The 18,916-nt window shown below is 39.6% G+C and overlaps 2 long non-coding RNA genes across 8 annotated transcripts in view; one reads left to right on the top strand and one right to left on the bottom strand.

Moving 5' to 3' along the window:
- Nucleotides 1-3,520, bottom strand: part of LOC121664297 — a 33,389-nt gene extending 29,869 nt beyond the window's left edge. For 2 of the 6 annotated variants that reach the window (XR_006015941.1, XR_006015942.1), the window contains exon 1: nucleotides 3,336-3,519. This is a non-coding gene — a long non-coding RNA (uncharacterized LOC121664297). Of the gene's footprint in view, nucleotides 1-3,327 lie in introns of all 6 variants that reach the window. The other 4 variants (XR_006015940.1, XR_006015945.1, XR_006015943.1 and 1 more) reach the window with 4 other exon arrangements.
- The window catches only part of LOC121664299, a 193,062-nt gene that overhangs the window by 148,250 nt on the left and 25,896 nt on the right, over nucleotides 1-18,916 (top strand). The window lies entirely within an intron of this gene.

Genomic DNA, 18,916 nt, shown 5'->3' on the forward strand with positions numbered 1-18,916 from the left:
AATTTAGGATGTTCTTCTAGGGCAGGAGGATGGTCCATGGCAACCTCAGCCTCTCCGGGAGTTCCTCAATCCCCGCTCCAAAGCAGTCAAGTAATTCCCAAACACTAATCTGATTCCACACTGCCACATCCCATCAAAGCCCCTGTGCTCCCTGCAGTTCTGCCTCCCTTTCTGCCAGGGATTTCCACTCACTTTGTATAACTAAGTTTGAGATTTAGAATTTGAAATCCTCTCTGGAGACTGCCTGAATTTAGCAACTTCCAGACTCTGCAGGTGCTGTGGTGACATTTTGCAAGTGCCAGCATTTTGACTGGTCACTTTTGATTGTTGGACTGTGTTATGAGCCTTGAGTATCATCTTTAGTTAGCTTCTGCCCAGTTGAGGGAAGTTGCAATTTTCCATTGCAAGTGTTGAGGCTCATGGTTTCCTTGGTTGCCCAACACAGTGCTGATATCTGTGTCATAGCTGTTAGAGTGCTACTACTTCAATTCTAGCACGTAACTCTTAATTCTGGGCTGTGATGTCTATACAGCCCTTATGTGGGGGTAATAACTTATCCTTCCTTCCCCCTTCAGAGAGAGATGCTGAAAAGGTTGCAGCTGGTCAGTCTGTGGGCAGAGTTGAATACACACCTCCTGGGAAAACATTGCAGTCTATCTTTTCACTCTAACTGTGCTCTACAGTAATGATACCAGTTCTGACTTAAAACTACATCGTTTGCTTCCTGATAAGAATCCCACTGCAGGGATAGTGAGGTTAGTATGGCTGATCTGAAAGAAAATGACTTTATTTCTGTATCTACAAGGAAGACAGAGGACTATATGAGCACAGACAAACATGTACATGTATAACACACACACACACACATATATCTATCTATCTATCTATATATATGTTCTCTGAGAGACTGGTGTCAAAAGTTTTCAGCTAGAATTTTAGAAGCTTCCCCCCTGGAGTATCACTGAAACAATGACATCAACCCTTCATGTAAGATTTCCATTTCTATGTTTTACTCTGGTTGGCCAATCCTCTGATCCCTTAGTGATTCTCAGCATGCATAGCTATTTAATGCATGTGTATATCCCCAGGCATTTCATTTGTCTCAGTTGTACTGATGGAGAAGTATTCATCCAGGAAAAGGTGGGTGACAGGTATTGACAGGCACAAAACATAGGAGGGGTTCAAAAGTAAATCTCCTTCAGGAGTTTTGGAGTGATAATCAACAGACTTTGAGTACCTTGAACGTTCACCTTATTATTGCTCTGCAGAGCAATGCTGTATGAATGTTGTAGGCTGCCATGGACCAAATTCTTGTCATACCTGTACCCATCAGATATGCCCATCCACATGGAAATAAAGTCAACATTTAGCTTTCAAGACCACCTGCAAATCTCTGATATTACATTGAAATATGTTGTTCTGAATCCTGAGTTATTTTTGTAATGAACAATGGCCTTCCAGGTTACACTGTGCAGGTTTCCATGGGTCAGCTGCAGAAAGATGTGGCTGTTCAGTGCTGACAGCAGCCCTTGCTTGAGTGGAGCTTGGAGTAACTGACCTCCAGTGCTTCTTTCCAGCTAACACTATGGATCCATGACTGTCTGGAAAATAATGCTAATTATTTTGTGTGGAGTATAATTCCTACAGTTGACTAAAAGCTTCAAATCTGCATACAATCGTTTTGGTGTTTGTCATGAGTTTTATGAGATAAATTAGTCAGAAACAGAATACCCAGAGAGATCTGAATTTTGGACCTGAAATATCAAAATGAGAGTTGCTGAATGATAAGAACTTTGGCAAATCTGCACTAATTACTTAACCTTAGTTGGCTGTAAATTTTAGTGCTGGCCTTTCCTGGTTGTACTTGTTTGTTTGCTTGATTTGGGATCTCCCGTTCAGAAAGGATCAGGACTATATTGATTTTAATAGTACAGAGGGGTGTCCTTGACACAAGGGAATTGATTTAGGTAGGAATACACTTGAAACAAGGAACATTGTGTTCTATGGTCGTTCTTAACTTACATTCAAATGAGTAAACTCATCAGCAGGGAGACTGAGAAACTATCTTATACACGTTATTATGCAATATTGAATACGCGGGTAAGAAACAATTTTGAATTTCTAGCAAACAATTAAGGATTATAAATGCTTGTTAGTAATAAAGTTGACCAAAATCTCTACCAAACCCTAGTGGAAAGACTTTCATGACTGGAAAATTAGAATAGCAGATAATTTATTTAGGAAAGTCTGAATGGATGAAAAGTAAAAGGATTGAAGTCTAACTTAATTTAGTGGCTTTAATTGTTTCACTCATTTGTGATTTGAAAATGTATGATCTCACATAGGAAAGGATCATTGCAATGGGAGACAAGTCTTCTGAGAGGTGACTTGTATAAACAGGAGAGCCAAGCAGCTAATCAAACCCCTGGTTAGAATATCTAGTCAAAATAAACATATTATCAAGGTTACAAACGGGAACAGTGAATAATAATAACAACGACAACAGAAATGTAAATTAAGTTAAGGTTTTCTGGTTTCAATAGAAATATTCATAGTTTGAAACTGCTTGAATTCTTTTGCTAAACTTTAAGAAATCAAGGGCAATAGGATCTTGGATCTAGTTTGCTGATGTTGTTTGGACAGAGAGTAAAAATAATTACCAAAAGATGTATATTGATAAGTAACAAAGGCCTTGTATAGTAATAAAACTCAAGAAAGGATAGATTTCTCTTGATGACTATAGATTAGGAGTTATAGGAATAGTTTTGATTTTTAAAATGCCATGAACAAAAGATCCTCAGAAATTGTTTTGCTGTCCCATCTGTAATTAATAAAATCAGATATAATTATAAATAGCGGTACAAATTTTCAATAATTTTCTGTCATTGGGAAAAGCTGTTCCATGATTTTGTCTCATACAATACTTGCAATAAATTATTATTATAGTTTACGTAAAGAAATCTAGAGGATTATTTTATGTATCTGCATTAATAAAGGAATCCTCAATCGAAAAATAAATAAAAATCAAATTCATTAACTGGAATATGAGATTAGACAAGCTCAGGTGACACAAAAGGGCAAAGACTTGTGCTGTGGGGAGTCATTCCTACAGGAGTGCGTCGGCCCCACTTCCCCTGGGGTGGCTGTGCCGTAACCTCACTAAAGGGAAGGAGCAGTTTTGTGATTTCAGCACAAGCCTCTGTAGATTCAGGGAGGCACCTGGACATGCCAAGGAGCAGAGCCTGCCTTTGCAGATGCCAGCATTCCTCAGCAACCAGTTGGACAAAGGGAGTTTAAACCCCTTTCTATGGTCAAATCCCTACACACCCATAAACCTGAGGTGGTTCCATTGCTCATTTGCTGTTGGGGGGGGGGGTTCTGCCTGGAGCTCCTCTCTTCCTTCAACTCTCTCCAATTTTCCAGGTCCCTTGACATTTTGATGGCTAATCTTTTGGAGTGGCAGGGCTTCTCTGGCTGGTTTAAGACTCCCAGGTGGTGTCACAGAACAGGGTGAACCTGGTGTAGCTGGCATTGGTAAATTCAGTAGGAGAGGCTGCTGATTCAGCAGGAGACAGTTACAAAAGCACGTCTGAGGGAAACCAGAGCGTTAGGCAATGCTGTCAAAAACAAGAAAAAGGAAGGATGGAAACAATCTCTTAAAGTGCCTGACACTAGTCTTGTTTGAAACTGAGTCAGGCTGCTGAAATGAGCAGTGATGGTGGTGTAAATAAGGGAAGAAGTATCAGAATGTGGTGCTTTCTGGAAGGAGTGCTGAACAAACAGTCCTGTGCAGTTCCACTGACAGATGTTGGAAAGAGAAGAAATTGCAAGATTGAATGTGGTGTTGTGTGGTACTTTTTGATATGCTGTTTCTGTAATATGAAGCTCTTACCATGATTGGTATATATCTCAAAACAATTTTGATAAAGGAAAGTTGAGGCAAACTGTCTCAGTAATGCAAAATGTCATTAACAGAATGTGAATAAATACATTATGAGCCTGGGAGCTCAGAGGGGCAGCCCTCTCTCCTTCTGCTTGTTTCTAAGTCATTATCTATACAAAAGCTCAGGACTTCAGTTTTTAAATGGAAATGTTTTTAAATAAGTATGTTAACAGTAGAAGCCAAATGAGAATGTTTTAAGAAGTCTGTTAAACAAATTTTTTTTTATGATTTTTTTTTTTTAAATCAGCCCAGGGTTTTGTAGTTCACTTGCCAATAGAGGTAACATAAATACTGGAATAGGCCCTGTCGCAAAGGCCTTTATCTTGATTTTAGCAGCAGTAGAATCAGCTTGGAGTAAGCAGCTTGCAGTTCTATAAGTTGTATTGCCCCAGGATTGCATCAATCCAGGGAACTTATTTTGAACTATGTCTGAAAGTTATTAAGTACATTTTCAAATGCTCCTCTATTGAATTATGTATTTCTCCTATGAAAAGTCATAATATATATCCCTATATTTTTATATTAATTGAATGTATAACTTGATGGCTTACAGAACGTTTTTCTACAAATGTATTTAAAGTAGCTCTGTTACATATTAAAAAGGCAGAGGCAAAGCATGAGTCAAAAGGGATTTAAAAGTAGATTTGCTATCATCAGCACAACATACTCTTATATAGAAATTAGCAGAACATGCTCAAAACCGAAAACTGATCTTGTTTTTTGAAGTTAGTCAGTGACATCTGGCACGGATGCATTTCACATCAGTGAAGCACATATCTTGCTCAATATATTTGTAAGATCTCTGATAAGGTATTTCTCCTTTATCAGAATTTGTGGAAGAATATTCTGGTCACTAGATAAAATTGGGCTTGTGATTTGTCAAACTAAAATGCTACCAAACAAAATAAAATCTTCTTTTAATTTCTGTTTACGTCTGTACATGTTGAGGCAAAAATAAATGCAACTTGCATTGAAATTTAGTTCTTGCTCAGATAGTTACAAGGTACAGTGCACCTAATAAAAAACATTGACCAAAAAATGATATTAATGTTTATGCTTTCTCTGTGGCAATTCTGGTCCTCCTCATATTATTGATTAACAGCAGCCTGAAATTTTTACTTCTTTTCTTTAGTGTGGTGTAGCAATCGCTGAGGAGTGATGCCTGCAGCAACACAGGCATCCTGCAAATCCATTTATTTTTGCAAGTGTAGGTACAGAAGATCTTATCTGCTTAAGTTTACAGACATTTTCTGAAGTTGATGTAAATCATTCCACTTCAGACATTCTGAGATATATCTCTTGCTTAAAACCCTTCGTGATCCACAATCCACACAGGTTTTAAAACCAAACAATTATAGCATCAAAGAAATCAGATGTTTTTTCCCTTTTAAAGGTATGTAATTGATCAGTATCATTGTTTGCCACAAAAGTGACTCAGGGAAATGAAATATATCCTCCTTCTTTCCTCTTTTATATGCAGAGAATATCAGGCCTCAAGATATAACAATATTTACAAGCTCACGCTCCTGTTAAGTGGACCATGCTGCCACATAGTGGAGGTCTGATATACCCTGTCTTCATCCATTTTATTAAGTTGCATGAATATAAAGATGAAATAATGGGGCTTGTTCATTTATGTAATAATTAACGGTACATTTACACTCCCAGCATATCACTGTTGATGTTTACTATTTGATCAAGTATGATGGATGCCTTGTGGTTGCAGATTCAGATTAGCATAATTTCATCACCAAGGGACCCATGAAAAGGTTCAATTATAGAGCAATCTCATTAATACCAGGGCTTGTTAAACTAATAGAAATAGACATCCCAACAGCTCTGATATGTATACATGTGCATGGAATATAATTAATGGAAAAGCAGCCCGTACCTGAAACAAGCTTGAATGATACAATTACATGATGTACTAGGATGACTGAGACAAATGCTGTTTTGTTAGCTCTGCTCAGAGAAAAAATATCAGCAAAAATATAGGCAGCCTTTCTTCCAAAACGTTAATAACAGATTTCTCCTCTGTCTTTAAGTGATACACGCACCTTTTTTTTTCCTTTGCCTTTTTATGAAAAACTATTTAACTCGTGCTGTCCTTTGATAGGGCAGCATGAGAAGCAGTCACTCCCCAGATCCCTTTTATCTTTAGCCTCTTCATTTTTAAGCAGCCATTTTTCTAGAACTTTGGAGAATTTACCTCCAAACGAGGACTATGGTAAGGAAGTTTGTCGAAGTTCTTATTGTAGCTGTGAATGTGAGTGGGCAGCCAGCTCTTTCTTTGACGGAGCACAATTCAAATTTCTCAGAAAGGAGAATAGAAAACTACTGCAAGTGGCACCTGTCATTCATGCATGACAGGAAGGAGTTTGAAGTCCAAGCAAAATTCTTAGTCTTGCAGATTTTCTAGTGATAGACAAACCCTTTCCCTCAGTTTTTTCATCAGTTAAATACTGAAGCTGTATGCAGAAACTCTTTTCCCAAAGCTAATTTTTTTGTATCAAGATGATTGGAGTTCTTAAATTTTTTTTCATTAAAAAAATCAGTTTGCATAATAATTGCCATGTTACCATTTACTTGCAAATGCACCTCATTAGCACTCCCTGCTATTCCCACCATATCAGACCAATGATGATGGGCATACGTTCTACTTTGTATGGTTCAGTGCATCATTTCCATGGCCAGCTGAGAATTTATCCATAGCCTGCTTCCTCTCATGTCAACAGAAAACCTATTCTAAATATTCTATATGAAATATTTCTTTGACCTTGACCAACCATAGTATTCTGATAAAATATTTTCTGAAAAGTGCTCTGCTAGTACTAATAATACCTATTAATAATACCTAATATCTATTAACAATACCTAATGTTCTCATATTTTAGGACAGTCGTGCAGAAGCAGCTGAATGGCCACTCTCATGAGCTCTGGGCTCCCCACTCTTTCATCTGTACGCAGCAGACAATGAATTGTACAGGAAGAGAGGTCCTTGCCTTGCATGGCACTCATCAGCAGCAGATTAGCAGTTATGCACTAGGAAAGGCTGTTAAAATTATTTGGGACAGGCTGGATGCAACTGCCTTTTTCATAGCATCACACTAGAAGATCCCTCATCCTGTAATCACTCAGAGACTTGGAAACAGTGAAGGTCATTTGGAACCAACTTCATAGTTACCTCTTGCTCCCTTTGCAGAAAGCAATATGGGATGTCCATCCATTTGATGTCCAATTGACATCAAATGTTTGAGAAATGGTGAATTTCTCACTGGCTGACATCTTGTGTATTCTGGGAAGGTTTGTTCAGAATTCACTAAAGTGTAAATTTGTTAGTTCTGTCCAAAGAAGCCCCATGAGCCCATTCTTATTTGACTTATTTTATACTGCTTAGCAAGGACTTTCAAAAAAAACATGAAAAGCCACTCTCAAGCAAGAATAAGAGTGTCAACACAGTCATGCATCTGAGAAAACTTTCTCTTTCAGGCGAAGTCTTGTGACACAAGAACTTTGGCTCTCAGTGGAGGAAAAACTTCCAGATTTTGACACAATCCTTCTCATTATTTCTCCAAATGGCTTTAATTCAGCCTCGCTAGAAAGCCAAAACTGATTTCTGCTCAAGAGAACCATGACTAAATGTCATTTAGTTTGAACCTGTGTGAAAAGCGGTGTTGGATGGTCACCACAAACAAGGTTGTGAGCTCAGAGCTCTGCCACAGCTCTTCATGTGCTCTGTGTGAAGCTTGGTTTATTTTTCCTGTCTCCCAGTGAGGCTGGAGATTCAGGTCCTTACACTGAAGTCACTCCTTATGGTATATAGTGTGTCTAGGCACCATTTAAAATGAACAAACCAAAAAAACATCCACACACACAAAAAAAAACCCAAACCCACACCAGACAAAGTAACAAAATCCTTATGTAAATCTAGGAATACTGTTTCACACTAGGAGTAGTGTGAATAATCTGTGTCCTAGACTGCAGAGGGACTGACTCTTTTCAATTGGATTTAGTTCTTCACTGGCCTCACCAATGGAATTTGGTCATGTCCTTTGAATGGTGTCTGATATCCCTATGATCAAGCTCTTAATCATTTACCGCTCATAAAAATCTTGCATGTCTGCAGAATGCTGTAGAAATGGTAAACTGCAGCAGAGTATGGAAATAAGTATTGTAAGCACGGACAGCATCTGAGGCAAGAACTTTTTGGCAACCATGACTAGCTTCAGTAAAATGGGTCCTGTTCAGAATACAATAACTCTCTAACAATTCATTGTTGAATCCCTCGTTTCCTTTGTAGACCTAATTTTTGCTTAAATTAATTTTTATGCTGATGTGTGTATATGCTCTGCTTCCACCATGTGATCTTATTAAATCTACAGTGGTGCATTTTTTGTCACTTCTGCTAGTCGATTTTTCTGCAATTTTAAGCAAAATAACACAATTCCAAAAATACTTGAAAGCTCATGAATGACTCATACTGTAGTTCATTGAATAACATAAAATATTCGGTGACTCAGAGTCCTTGCACAAACCAAAGGTCCAAAAAAGACTCTATTGTTCCCAATACAGAGGTACAAAATCGGAAGACTTTTAAATCAGGCATTAGCAACTATTCCTGCTTTTGGGGTTGACACTTGTCAAAATTCTAGCTAATCCCTGTGTGGATTTTAAAAACAGTGTAATGGAACCTAATAATTTTTTAATGAGGAACAGTGTGTTTGCTAGATTAATTTCAATTTGTAATGTTGATTAGTTTCATGTGAGAGTGTAATGATCTAGAGGAATATATGACACTGGAACACTGGAAACAGTTTTCAAAGCATAAAGCAGCTGTGTTACATGGCTCCTCTACTCAGAATTACAATAGCAGTGTAGCTCACTTTCTGAACGATTCAGCTTTCGTGTTTTGAGCACCAAAACCGTTTATTCTCTAGGGCAAACCTATCCCTACAGAGTCCAATGATCATGTCTCTGGCTGAGTGGATTAAGTAGGAAATAACTTAAAATACCCTGATCCAGAACTGAGAATATTTGAGGAATGAAGTTCTCTCAAGCTTGTTTCCCATCTGAAAACAACACTTCTCTATGGATTATGCACCCTGTCAGTTACATGTATGGGTATCTTTATTCGATTTCATCATTCCTGATCTTTTAATCCAATATCACTTTGCACTAGCATACAGCTGCTGATGTGACCAGGCCAACAGCCATACAAGAATGCCATAAAGCAAAGGAGTCATCTTTATAAATGGTATATTTACTTTTGAGCAAAATGGCATTTTGAGGTGTGGCCATTCATACACACAGCTTTGATGGGTAATACACTTTCTGAAATAACATTAACATGCTGCTTAGTAAGTCCAGAGACAATTCAGCTGGTGTTTAGGTGGGGATAACATTCGGTTTGAGCAGAGGTTTTGATAATGAAACAAAAATGGCATTGAGAATCATGTGGCTTCCTTGGAAGTACCTCTGGAGAACAGATGCATCAAAGTACCTTTTTAAGAGGACTGAGCATAACTGGGATGTGAGGATTTCATTGGAAGACTCAGGTTCTGTTTAAATGTAGTCTCTGGAGCAGATAGAAAAAGATAGATACGAGACTAAGTGGGTATCACAGGAAATCGTAGAGCTGTAATACTGTGTTACTGCACCCAGTCGAGTTAGAAACGTCATTCTGATAGAGCAGTCATATTTCTTATGTGGAGATTTTTAAAATAAAAAATCAGCAGCCTTGTGCAGATGACTTTTAAATGAATCCATAAGCATTGATACATTCCCTTGCCAAGGTGCAATATCATTGATCACGACTGGGACTCATTGTTATTAAGGTTTCAACAACATTTGTATTAACAAGTCACCTTTGTATCATAAAAAGGGAGAGGGTTGATAGGCATTAAGAAAACAGCTGCATCGTAGCAAGCAGCCAAGAGCACAATGGGTGTCAATAGGAGGTAAAACTACTCCCACTGAGACAAGTGAAGAAGAAAAATGAAACAGGAGGATTTGTTCCAGCAGCCCTGTCTAATTGTTTATTCCTTTCTCATTCCATCCTAGTCACTCAAGGGCTATGGCTTCTGTCATGTAAAAGGAAAAATCAAACCTTGGGCTGCTTGGGGTTTCTCTCACTGTAAATGAGTGGAATTTGGGTGCTCGGAAGCCGTGGGCAGGGTGATGGCATGTTACCTTTTCCTGATTAGCTACAAGGCATTTACTTCAGATAAGTGCTGTGTGAGTGTATGACCTCATAAGTGGCCCCAACCAAACACTAATAGTCTACTTTAGAGAGGAGATTAGGTTCCACTAATGGTGTCACAGCATGAAATAAGATGCAACATATTAACTGGGGGAGAAGGAGCAGGAGCAGAGGGGGGGAAGCTTGGAATAGAAAAGGACAGCTTAAAGGTAGAAAGAACCCAGGGATAGCACAGGATACCTGTATCTCCTCAATGTAAGCAGATTTTGCAGGCTTTTTGTGTGGAAAGATAGTTTAAAACAATACAGGTACTGCTTCCACTGTACCTGGCACCCAAAGGTTTGGCTCTCCTGAGTGTGTTGGCCAGTGCAGGGAGCCCAGTGCACACCTCAGCCATAGCTGGGCTCCCAGAGTGGGGCAGAGTTTGCCCCCAGCAGCAAGTCTCTGACAGCTGCATGGTGTCCCATGTCCCTCTGGGTGCTGAGGGCAGCAGTGCCTTACCGGATTCCTCATACTGGTTCTGAGAGCTTCTAACAGCAGCAACCCAAAGCATTGTTGCTGGGAGTTTCATTCAGCACAAGTTGACTTGCTCCTACTCCCCTCAGAGATCTGTCTCTCTTCTGTGGCTATACCACAAGCTGTAAAAATGCAGATTTTTTTCATTACTGGCAGTATTGAAGCTGCTGTGCTTCCCAGGAAGAACAAGTCAGGTATTTCCCATAATCTGCAGAGAGATCTCTTATAACTATGAGATTAATTTCATAAATGGGGCAAACAGAACAATTGAACTCAAAAGCTTGCTGTCAGGTGAAAGATACCTGGCAAATTATATTATCACTGTTATTTTATCCACCTAAGCTGAAGGAGCTGGAGCAACTTTTAACAAATCACCCGAGCATTTTTTTTTGTTCAAAAGGTCTTTCTTCGTTCTAAAACTAGTAAAATTTGGCAGAAGAATTTCTGCTCTAATTTATAGGATTTCTAAATTTTTGAAGCTTATCCCATTTGTGCTGACCACATTCCCCAACAGGCTGAAGTTAAATGGTTAGCTCATGAATTTGAAAAATGTTTTGGCCCTTTTCATTTCTCAGATTTTGCCATATTTGTCAAATGGGTGTACCAAATGAACCCAGTGAAACAGTACCTATTTGAGCAGGGATACCTGTGGTATCCATGCTCACTTTCAAATCTGTGATACTCCCATTAGAATCTCCTTTTACATGCTAGGAATCAGGCAATAAACTCTATATTGCATTTTCTATGTGGCAGCTGTCTTAACCTTACATGCAAATCCAGTGGGAAATAAATACTTTAATTAGAACCTGATTTATTACAAAGAAATCTGAAAACATTGTAAGGAATTTTTCAACTTATGCAATATATATATGGTTTTGCAGTCCAAGCACAATTAAAGTCCAGACATAGTTTAAGAGGCTAGCATGAGAGAATCTGTTTCTGAGGGCTGTCTACTGATTTTACTGTTGTTTACAAGCTGAGAGCATGTGGTTAACAACAGTCTGACTTTGAATAACAGGGCACTGGACTTCTCACTAGGAGACATGTTCATCTATTGAAGCACTGAGGTGTAACGGTGCAGTGTTGCTGCTGATGTTGAGAAAGATCCAAGAGTGATCTGCTCCTTCAGCAACTTGTGTTTTCAGAGAGGCAAAAAGTACAGGTGCTGGACTAAAGCACAGCTGTTAATTTCTGTTCTCTTCTCATACACACACATATGTGTATGTATGTATATAAACATACATATAACTATACACACGTTTACACACCCATGTATGATACTGTGAAGTGACAATCACATAACAGGTTTTTTTTGAAAGAGCACCTTAAAAGCACTTACTAATTTCAGGATGGGGTTTGAGGCAGAGCAGATGACCTAAGTGCATCCCATGCCAACATCTGGTGAAAACATTCATCTCTTTGGAAAGATGAATTGTTAAATTGTAGTTCTTTGCATGATAACAAGATTAATTTGGAATATGCCCTCTCTGGAGATGATACCAGCCACCCAGATTTGTTATCCCAGGGAATTCACTGTCATTTGAAGCTATCAAACTATTTTCATTAGATAAATGCCTCCTTCTGCAGGATTACACATGCATTCATTTCCATCTCAGTTAAAGAATCTTTGCTTTGCCGTAGCTAATACTGTTGAGAAGTTGGATGTTTTTAAAGCTCTGCCTAATTGCTGCTAGTGGGACACTGGGCAGTTTTATGTGCCTACAACTGCCAGCTTGGCAAAGCTGTGTGTTTAGTGTATCTCATACCTACACTTGGTAGGGTTCAGGGACCAGGCATCCATAGGCTCAAATTCCCTGAGGAGCACATGTTGGTAGCTGTACTCAGAGGGCAGAAATAAATGCAGGGCTTCAGTTTCTTTTGTCCTGTCACACAGTTCATAATGTGTGAGCAAGGAAAATGACCCAATCTTTGTGATACAAGTGCTGTTGGGAGACAGGCAGCTCTGGATTTGCATGGTCTGATCCTGCTACTTAGGGACTTGATACACTGCATGTCAGTGGGAAAAGAAAGGGAAAAACAAGGAGCCCACATAGCTCCTGCTGTCTGGTAGCCAGCCTTCCTCCAAGGGATGCTGAACACCCTTGGGCCAAGGTGGGAAACAATCAGATTCTGCCACTTCAAATGCTCCAGCTACCGGACTGCAGCATGGACAGAGTCAGGAGCACCAGGTATTCTTGCAGCTGCGGTTGCAGAAGCTGTATTCATTCTATTCATAAGGTTGACTTTGTGAGAGAGAGAGAGGGGCTTTCAGACATGTCTTCTTCATGTCCCCCAGGGGCTTAGTGGCCTGTAGCTCAGGCACTCAAGTGTGCTCTGAGCACTCAAGTGTGTCAAAGCAGTCAGGCTCTTGGGGCAGTTTGAGAAGGCATCTGCTACTCAGCACCATTTCTCCTCAGAGATTTTTATGTTGGTTCTGGATGCTTGCATAGGAAAGGATGTTTGTCACAAGTTCTCTGCTACCTTGTATTGTGGTCTAGGCCACAAATGTCTCCTCTTTCTCCTCTGGTGCAGTACCAGTGGACCTGTACCATCCTTTTTAACACGGTAGCAGAGCATAGCTAAAGCAGAGACTGGGGCTGGGGGTGAAAAAGCAACTCATATTTTATTATATGAAATATAGCATAGACAGTGCATTTTCCACATAATTTTCAGTCTCAGAAAGGCAATGCAAGAGCAGTGTGTGGAAACCCACAGGCTACTGCTATAGATGTTTCTCACTTTTGCCTTTCTCTGAGGAACTTGAAAACTCTGTCTTGCTATCATTAAAATACTGATATAATTGTCTTCTAATTTTCTTCTCAGCAATCCTGCTAAACAAATAAATAAACCAGAGGCATGAGATCTGCTGTTCTAACTTCTGTACCAGATGAACGCAGAAGGCTCTCTCCATGCAATTTGGGAGGTTCGTGTATTTCTGTGATTGCACCCAACTTCCATAAAGCAGCAGGATTAGAGCTGCAGGACACACCACCACTCCTCATTGAAACTCCATTCAATATATCTGCTGCAGGTTAAGAACCTATCACTGCTCCCAAGGCTATTTGAAACACTCTGGCCACTGACCTCAGTTGTTACCACCCTCATTTCCCAATATGCCACAGATTTGTACTTACACTCTCTCTGGGAGCTGTTGAAGCTGCAGGGGGCTGGATGTGACATTGGCTCTGATCCCAGTGCCCTCACTCATGACCCCAATCAGCTTCGCTACAATTCTCATGATACCCACAGGGTTTCCAGATGGAAAGAGAAAAATAAATGTTATCAGCACAATCCAAATGGAAAGGGGTTATTTTTTTTCATAGACAATCTCTGATGCTGATACACAGGAGTTATTAATTCATCTTTTTGTATAAGAATGGTTTCATTTGTTAAAACAAGGGAAATATAACAGGCTTACTTTGAATTTCAGGTTCCTTTTTTTCCTTTTAAAATGGGAAATAATGCTAAAAGAAATTATCCTTTATTTTTAATGCATTTTCTGTCCCTCATCAAATCTCACAGACAATGATATGGAAAGAATTGGTCTTTAAATCTGTGGCTAACTTGGGCCTAATAATGAATACTAGTTGCAGCTACACTAAAATGAGAGTTGCATTTAGAATTGACTCCAAGTCGCAAGTCAAGTAATAACGAGCAATATTTCTCTCTGAAAACAGCTGAGACTATAGAGGCACCCTTTAAAAATGCAGGAAAAGACATTTCACAGTGGTTTTAACTATTTGCAATGTATTCTTGTGTACTGTAGAAATAAAACTCTGCAGAAATCAATTGGGCATATTCTGCATTTGCATTGGTGCTCATGAGTTCTCATCCCACCTTCAGGGTGTAAATGTGCCTGGATTTATTCTGTAATCTCCCATGACTAAAAGAAAGTTTTGAATAAGTCTATGAAAAACTATATGTTTGACTGCTTTCTCATTAAATGGAGGAGTAATTTTTAGAGCTTTTGAGGAATTTTGATTTCTACTTTTTTCCATCTCTAGAGATAGAAGAGAACAAAAGGAAAACATAATTATTTCTCATAATTCAATTTTTCTGTCTCTTTTGATAAGGAAATACTTATCACTGTAGTTTGAAATACTTATCACTGTAGTTTTGATATTATTTTAAAATAGGCATTTGAAGAAAAAATATCATGTGATGTGTCACAGATGTGGCTTACCTGCAATGAATAGGTTTTTCCAGTGTCTTCATCTCATGGAAATTTAGAATAAAGTAATTAATGCACATCCAAAAAGTGATTTTACCCTATCTCTTTTTCCCTGTGAAAGACCTAAATATTGGGATATCAGATTAAAAGATGAACACTGCTTTATGTCAAACAGGTTGGGGAAAATAAAACCAATATCACCTCACATTGTTGCTAGGAATAAGTGAACAGAGTTGAACTTCACACCTGCATTCTGAAAAAGTGTTTGTGTCACGACAGGCTGAAATATTTAGCTAGTGATGTGTTGCACTGGTAGCCTCAACATTTGCATGCACCAGTCTGGTCCTTGGCAGGACAGATTTCCCATGGGCACAGATCCCATCCTTGATGTGCTGGGTCTCATTTAAGGGCTTGATCAGGATGTCTTTCCTCCATACCAATTCGATATGTGCTGGGATTACCAAGAATGGCTTGAATTAGTAAAATCTGGGATAAACTGTTAATATAACTAACTACAATTTTTAATCAGCTGAGCTATCAGCAAGCATGTTTTACAAATATACTAACAACACTTCCAGAAAAAAAATTGGCTTATGAGTTGCAATTAAAATATTTAATCTGTCATTGCACAAAAAGCAGTTGGCTGAGTGTAATATAATTATATTATAATCTCCAAACCAGGATGTAAGTAACTAATCAGTTCAAAACCTGATTTGGCTTCCCTATAAATTATGTAGTAGCAATTTCACTAACACCTTTCCAGACTCTTTTCTGTCTTAGCAAAAGTTGTGAATGCAATGAGAGATTTGCCTTTCAGGATCCTGAGGAGAGCAGGATCAGGTGAAGTTTTTGTTTCATTCACTGCTTTCAAAATTCCATTAGAGCTACTGAGTGTTGGGGCTGGGAAAGGAGCAGGGCTTCTGGATAGTCACTCAGTTTGTTCTGTTCAGCCTTGGTGGGATAAGCAAATAAGTTGGGCAGTAACTGGAGGAAAAAGCTGCTGTATCTCTTCCTTGGCAAAATCTTTCTTTGCAATTCATTACTTGTTATACAAGTCGGTTTGTGCCAGATCTTGAAGTTTTGGCTGTTTCTTCATTAAAATAATCTCTGCTAAGGAATCTTCCTTGATTGTAGGAATTTTCAGTGCAGTTTAGAGGTGCAACTATGCTATATATACTGAGTCGGAGCTGTTTGCCAGCTAGGCAGTTTACTGAGTAAATATTTAGTGCCAGAGTTCACACATAGCTGTGTACATGTGTGATTCATACATGCAAGTTCTTTTGTTGAGTAAGGTTAAGGTGTGAAAGTTTTCAGCATCAGGGCCTGAAATGAATGTTTCTGCCCTGCTGCTACTGCTCCAGCCCCAAACCAGTGAGCCAGAAATAAGCAACATGCTGAACTGTGGAAAACTCTCATCACCACCTCACTTTTTATTTAATTGGAACCAAATATTTCTACTGCCAGGTCCATGCTGAGGTTTTGATGACATGCATATGATCTACAATGGCCAGTAAAGTTAATCTCAGATCTATATTTTTAAAAGATATCCATGAGGATGGACTTCTGCACCTGCTGTCAAGGTAAAGATGGCTTTCCCAGCTGCAGCTCACCTCACGGCATGCTCTTGAAATCCTTTCACTTTTAACATATCTGCCTAATAAAAATGCTTTCACTGACACTGAAAAATGGAACCTATCAATGTGTTACCATCCAACATTTCCATTGCTACCATCTAAACTTCGGAGAGCTGCTGCCCTCGGTGAGAGGCAATCGTGCTGTTACAGCCTGACAAGGGCATATTGAGATACTTGGGCACAGGTTGCACAAATGCTCTTATAATTTTATCTTTTAGAATGGGCCTTGCAGTGGAGATCATTAAAAAGTGCTGGCTAACAGGGCTCAGTCTGAGAGCTCAGAGAGTGAACAGAAATTATGAGTGACCCAAAAGTAAATGTGTGTGTGTGTTCCCATAAAGGGTAAAAGAAGCAACAAGTAAATCCACTACCAAAACCAAACAGATTTCAGTTCAGGCGGTGTTTCTAAAAGATGGAGAAAGGTAAATCGATCTCAGCCTCAGATATTGCAACTTCTAATAGCTCTGCCAGGGATGTCAGCAGTGCTTCTATCTGGCTGCATTACAGTTACCTGGTTCGTTTCAAACACTGCAAGCTGTGAACTGTCCTAGCAAAAGCCTCAACAATTTCAATTAAACAATTTAAAAGTCCTAAGTCATAAAGAATAGACAAATAGTTTTCCTTGCAGTGTCCTGCTGTCTGGTCACTCCTGCAGAAAGAAAGTGTGCTCTTACAAAGGACACCTTTGGACACTTTTACAAGGAAGCACCCCAGGCTCCTTCATGGTTGTTCATTAGAGATTGAATGTGTTAAGGTGTCCCTAATGATACTTGCATGGAATTCTAGATGAAAACACTGGATATAGTCCCTAGGCACCAGCAGAAGCCCCAGTAAGACTAAGGTATCTTCTTGTCCCTCTCCCTCAAAAGGGATATTACTTTCTTCCAGTCTAAATTTCAAACATTCAATTTTGGGAAATCTTTTGAAGGAAAGATGCTTTTGTTTTAGTGAAGAATTAGACAGGGAGTAGGGAAGTCAGAACAGTGTTAAGTTTTGAGGACCTATCATTGATAGTGATCCTCTGAACTGCCAGTGGTTTGATTACATGCGTGGCATGCAGAAGATGCAAAGTCAAAATTTAGCAGTACAGAGAACGACAACTGGATCTCCAAATCCATGAACATTTTTTTAAATCACCAGTCTTGGCTGTTGCAGTATAGCCTGACTCTCCTTGTGCCCCAGGAATCAGAATTTCCATCTTTGGCCAGCAGCAGCTTAGATCCCTGGCCTTGCTGCACAGACCTGGTGATGGGGATTAGTGTGCATGGTCCCAACCACATGCCCCAGGATTCAAAAGCTTCATGGCTTGCAGCAGCTGGCCCCAGCACAAAGTAACCTCTGCTCTCACTGCATAGTCTAAAATATTATCCAGCCCACAGTAAGCTGTAATATAGCAGTGATATATTCAGAGCTGGCCTGGCCTTTTGAAATGCGAATTAACCGTCGAGTAATAACTAGGTGCTTCTGACCCTGAGAAAAGCCAAATGTTGAGCCTGTTTTTGCAAAGCTGAAGATGTGCTGTGTACATTACAGCACAGTTTAACAGCACACGCAGCCATCCAGCCTAGCCAGCACCAGCTCCCTGCTCCCTGTCCCGGTGCCACCAGGCTGTGCTTCCTTTCTCATGGCTCTCCTGCTTTGAAGTCGAGCTGCAGCATGTTCAGCTGTGCTCAGCAGGAGGGCCTAAGGTTTGAATATTCAGATTTTTCTCTCTGTTTATAGAGTGGGCTTTTGAGATGTAGGAATTCTGTTACATTGCCCAGTGTATGGGGGAAGGGCTGCTGAGGTTGTTAATGGGTCCCGAGGAGCTCCATCCCTTACACAAACCACTGCAGGCCCCTTCTGCTCCTGCCAGACATTAATGGCCACATGGGCCTAGTGCATAATATCAGTACCTTTGACAGAGCTTTTAAATTGTGTCTCTGATTTTATTTCTGGTTGTTTCACACTGGCTGCATGCTGCAGCAGGCAATATTTAGTCTATTCTAGTCTTGCTTTAAAGTTGATTTTGATGCATTATTGCTTTCTGCAGTGGCTGACTCACACACACATGAAGTTTCCTTGGTTTCCATAAGGAAAAAAGTATGAAATTTGATAAAATAACATGGAAGTGATTGATTTTCTAAAGCCCCATGTGCTGCTTCAGTGTATGCAATACTCTCATGTAGATATGCACATAACAGCCCAATTAATGAGTGGATGCCCAGGAAGGGCAAGCAGAAGAGCATTTGCTCACTTTGTCCTTTCTTTCCAAATCCAGGCAAGCAGAGAAGCATTATGATATTCCTACCAAACAACTTGGGAAGAACATGTTTGTCTCACAAAGCAGGACTCTGGAAACTTCTGTTTTCTAGGCAGCTCCTGCACCACACCATGAGATGTACAGCCCTAGGTATGGTAGGATTGAGGCTGCTGCTTCTGATAGAAATGTGGTGTAGCTGCACTACAACAAA

Source organism: Corvus kubaryi, unplaced genomic scaffold (genome assembly GCF_017639235.1).
Source record: "Corvus kubaryi isolate FWS band 111438036 unplaced genomic scaffold, C.kubaryi_AGA036_p1.0 37300, whole genome shotgun sequence".
Taxonomy (NCBI): Eukaryota; Metazoa; Chordata; class Aves; order Passeriformes; family Corvidae; genus Corvus; species Corvus kubaryi.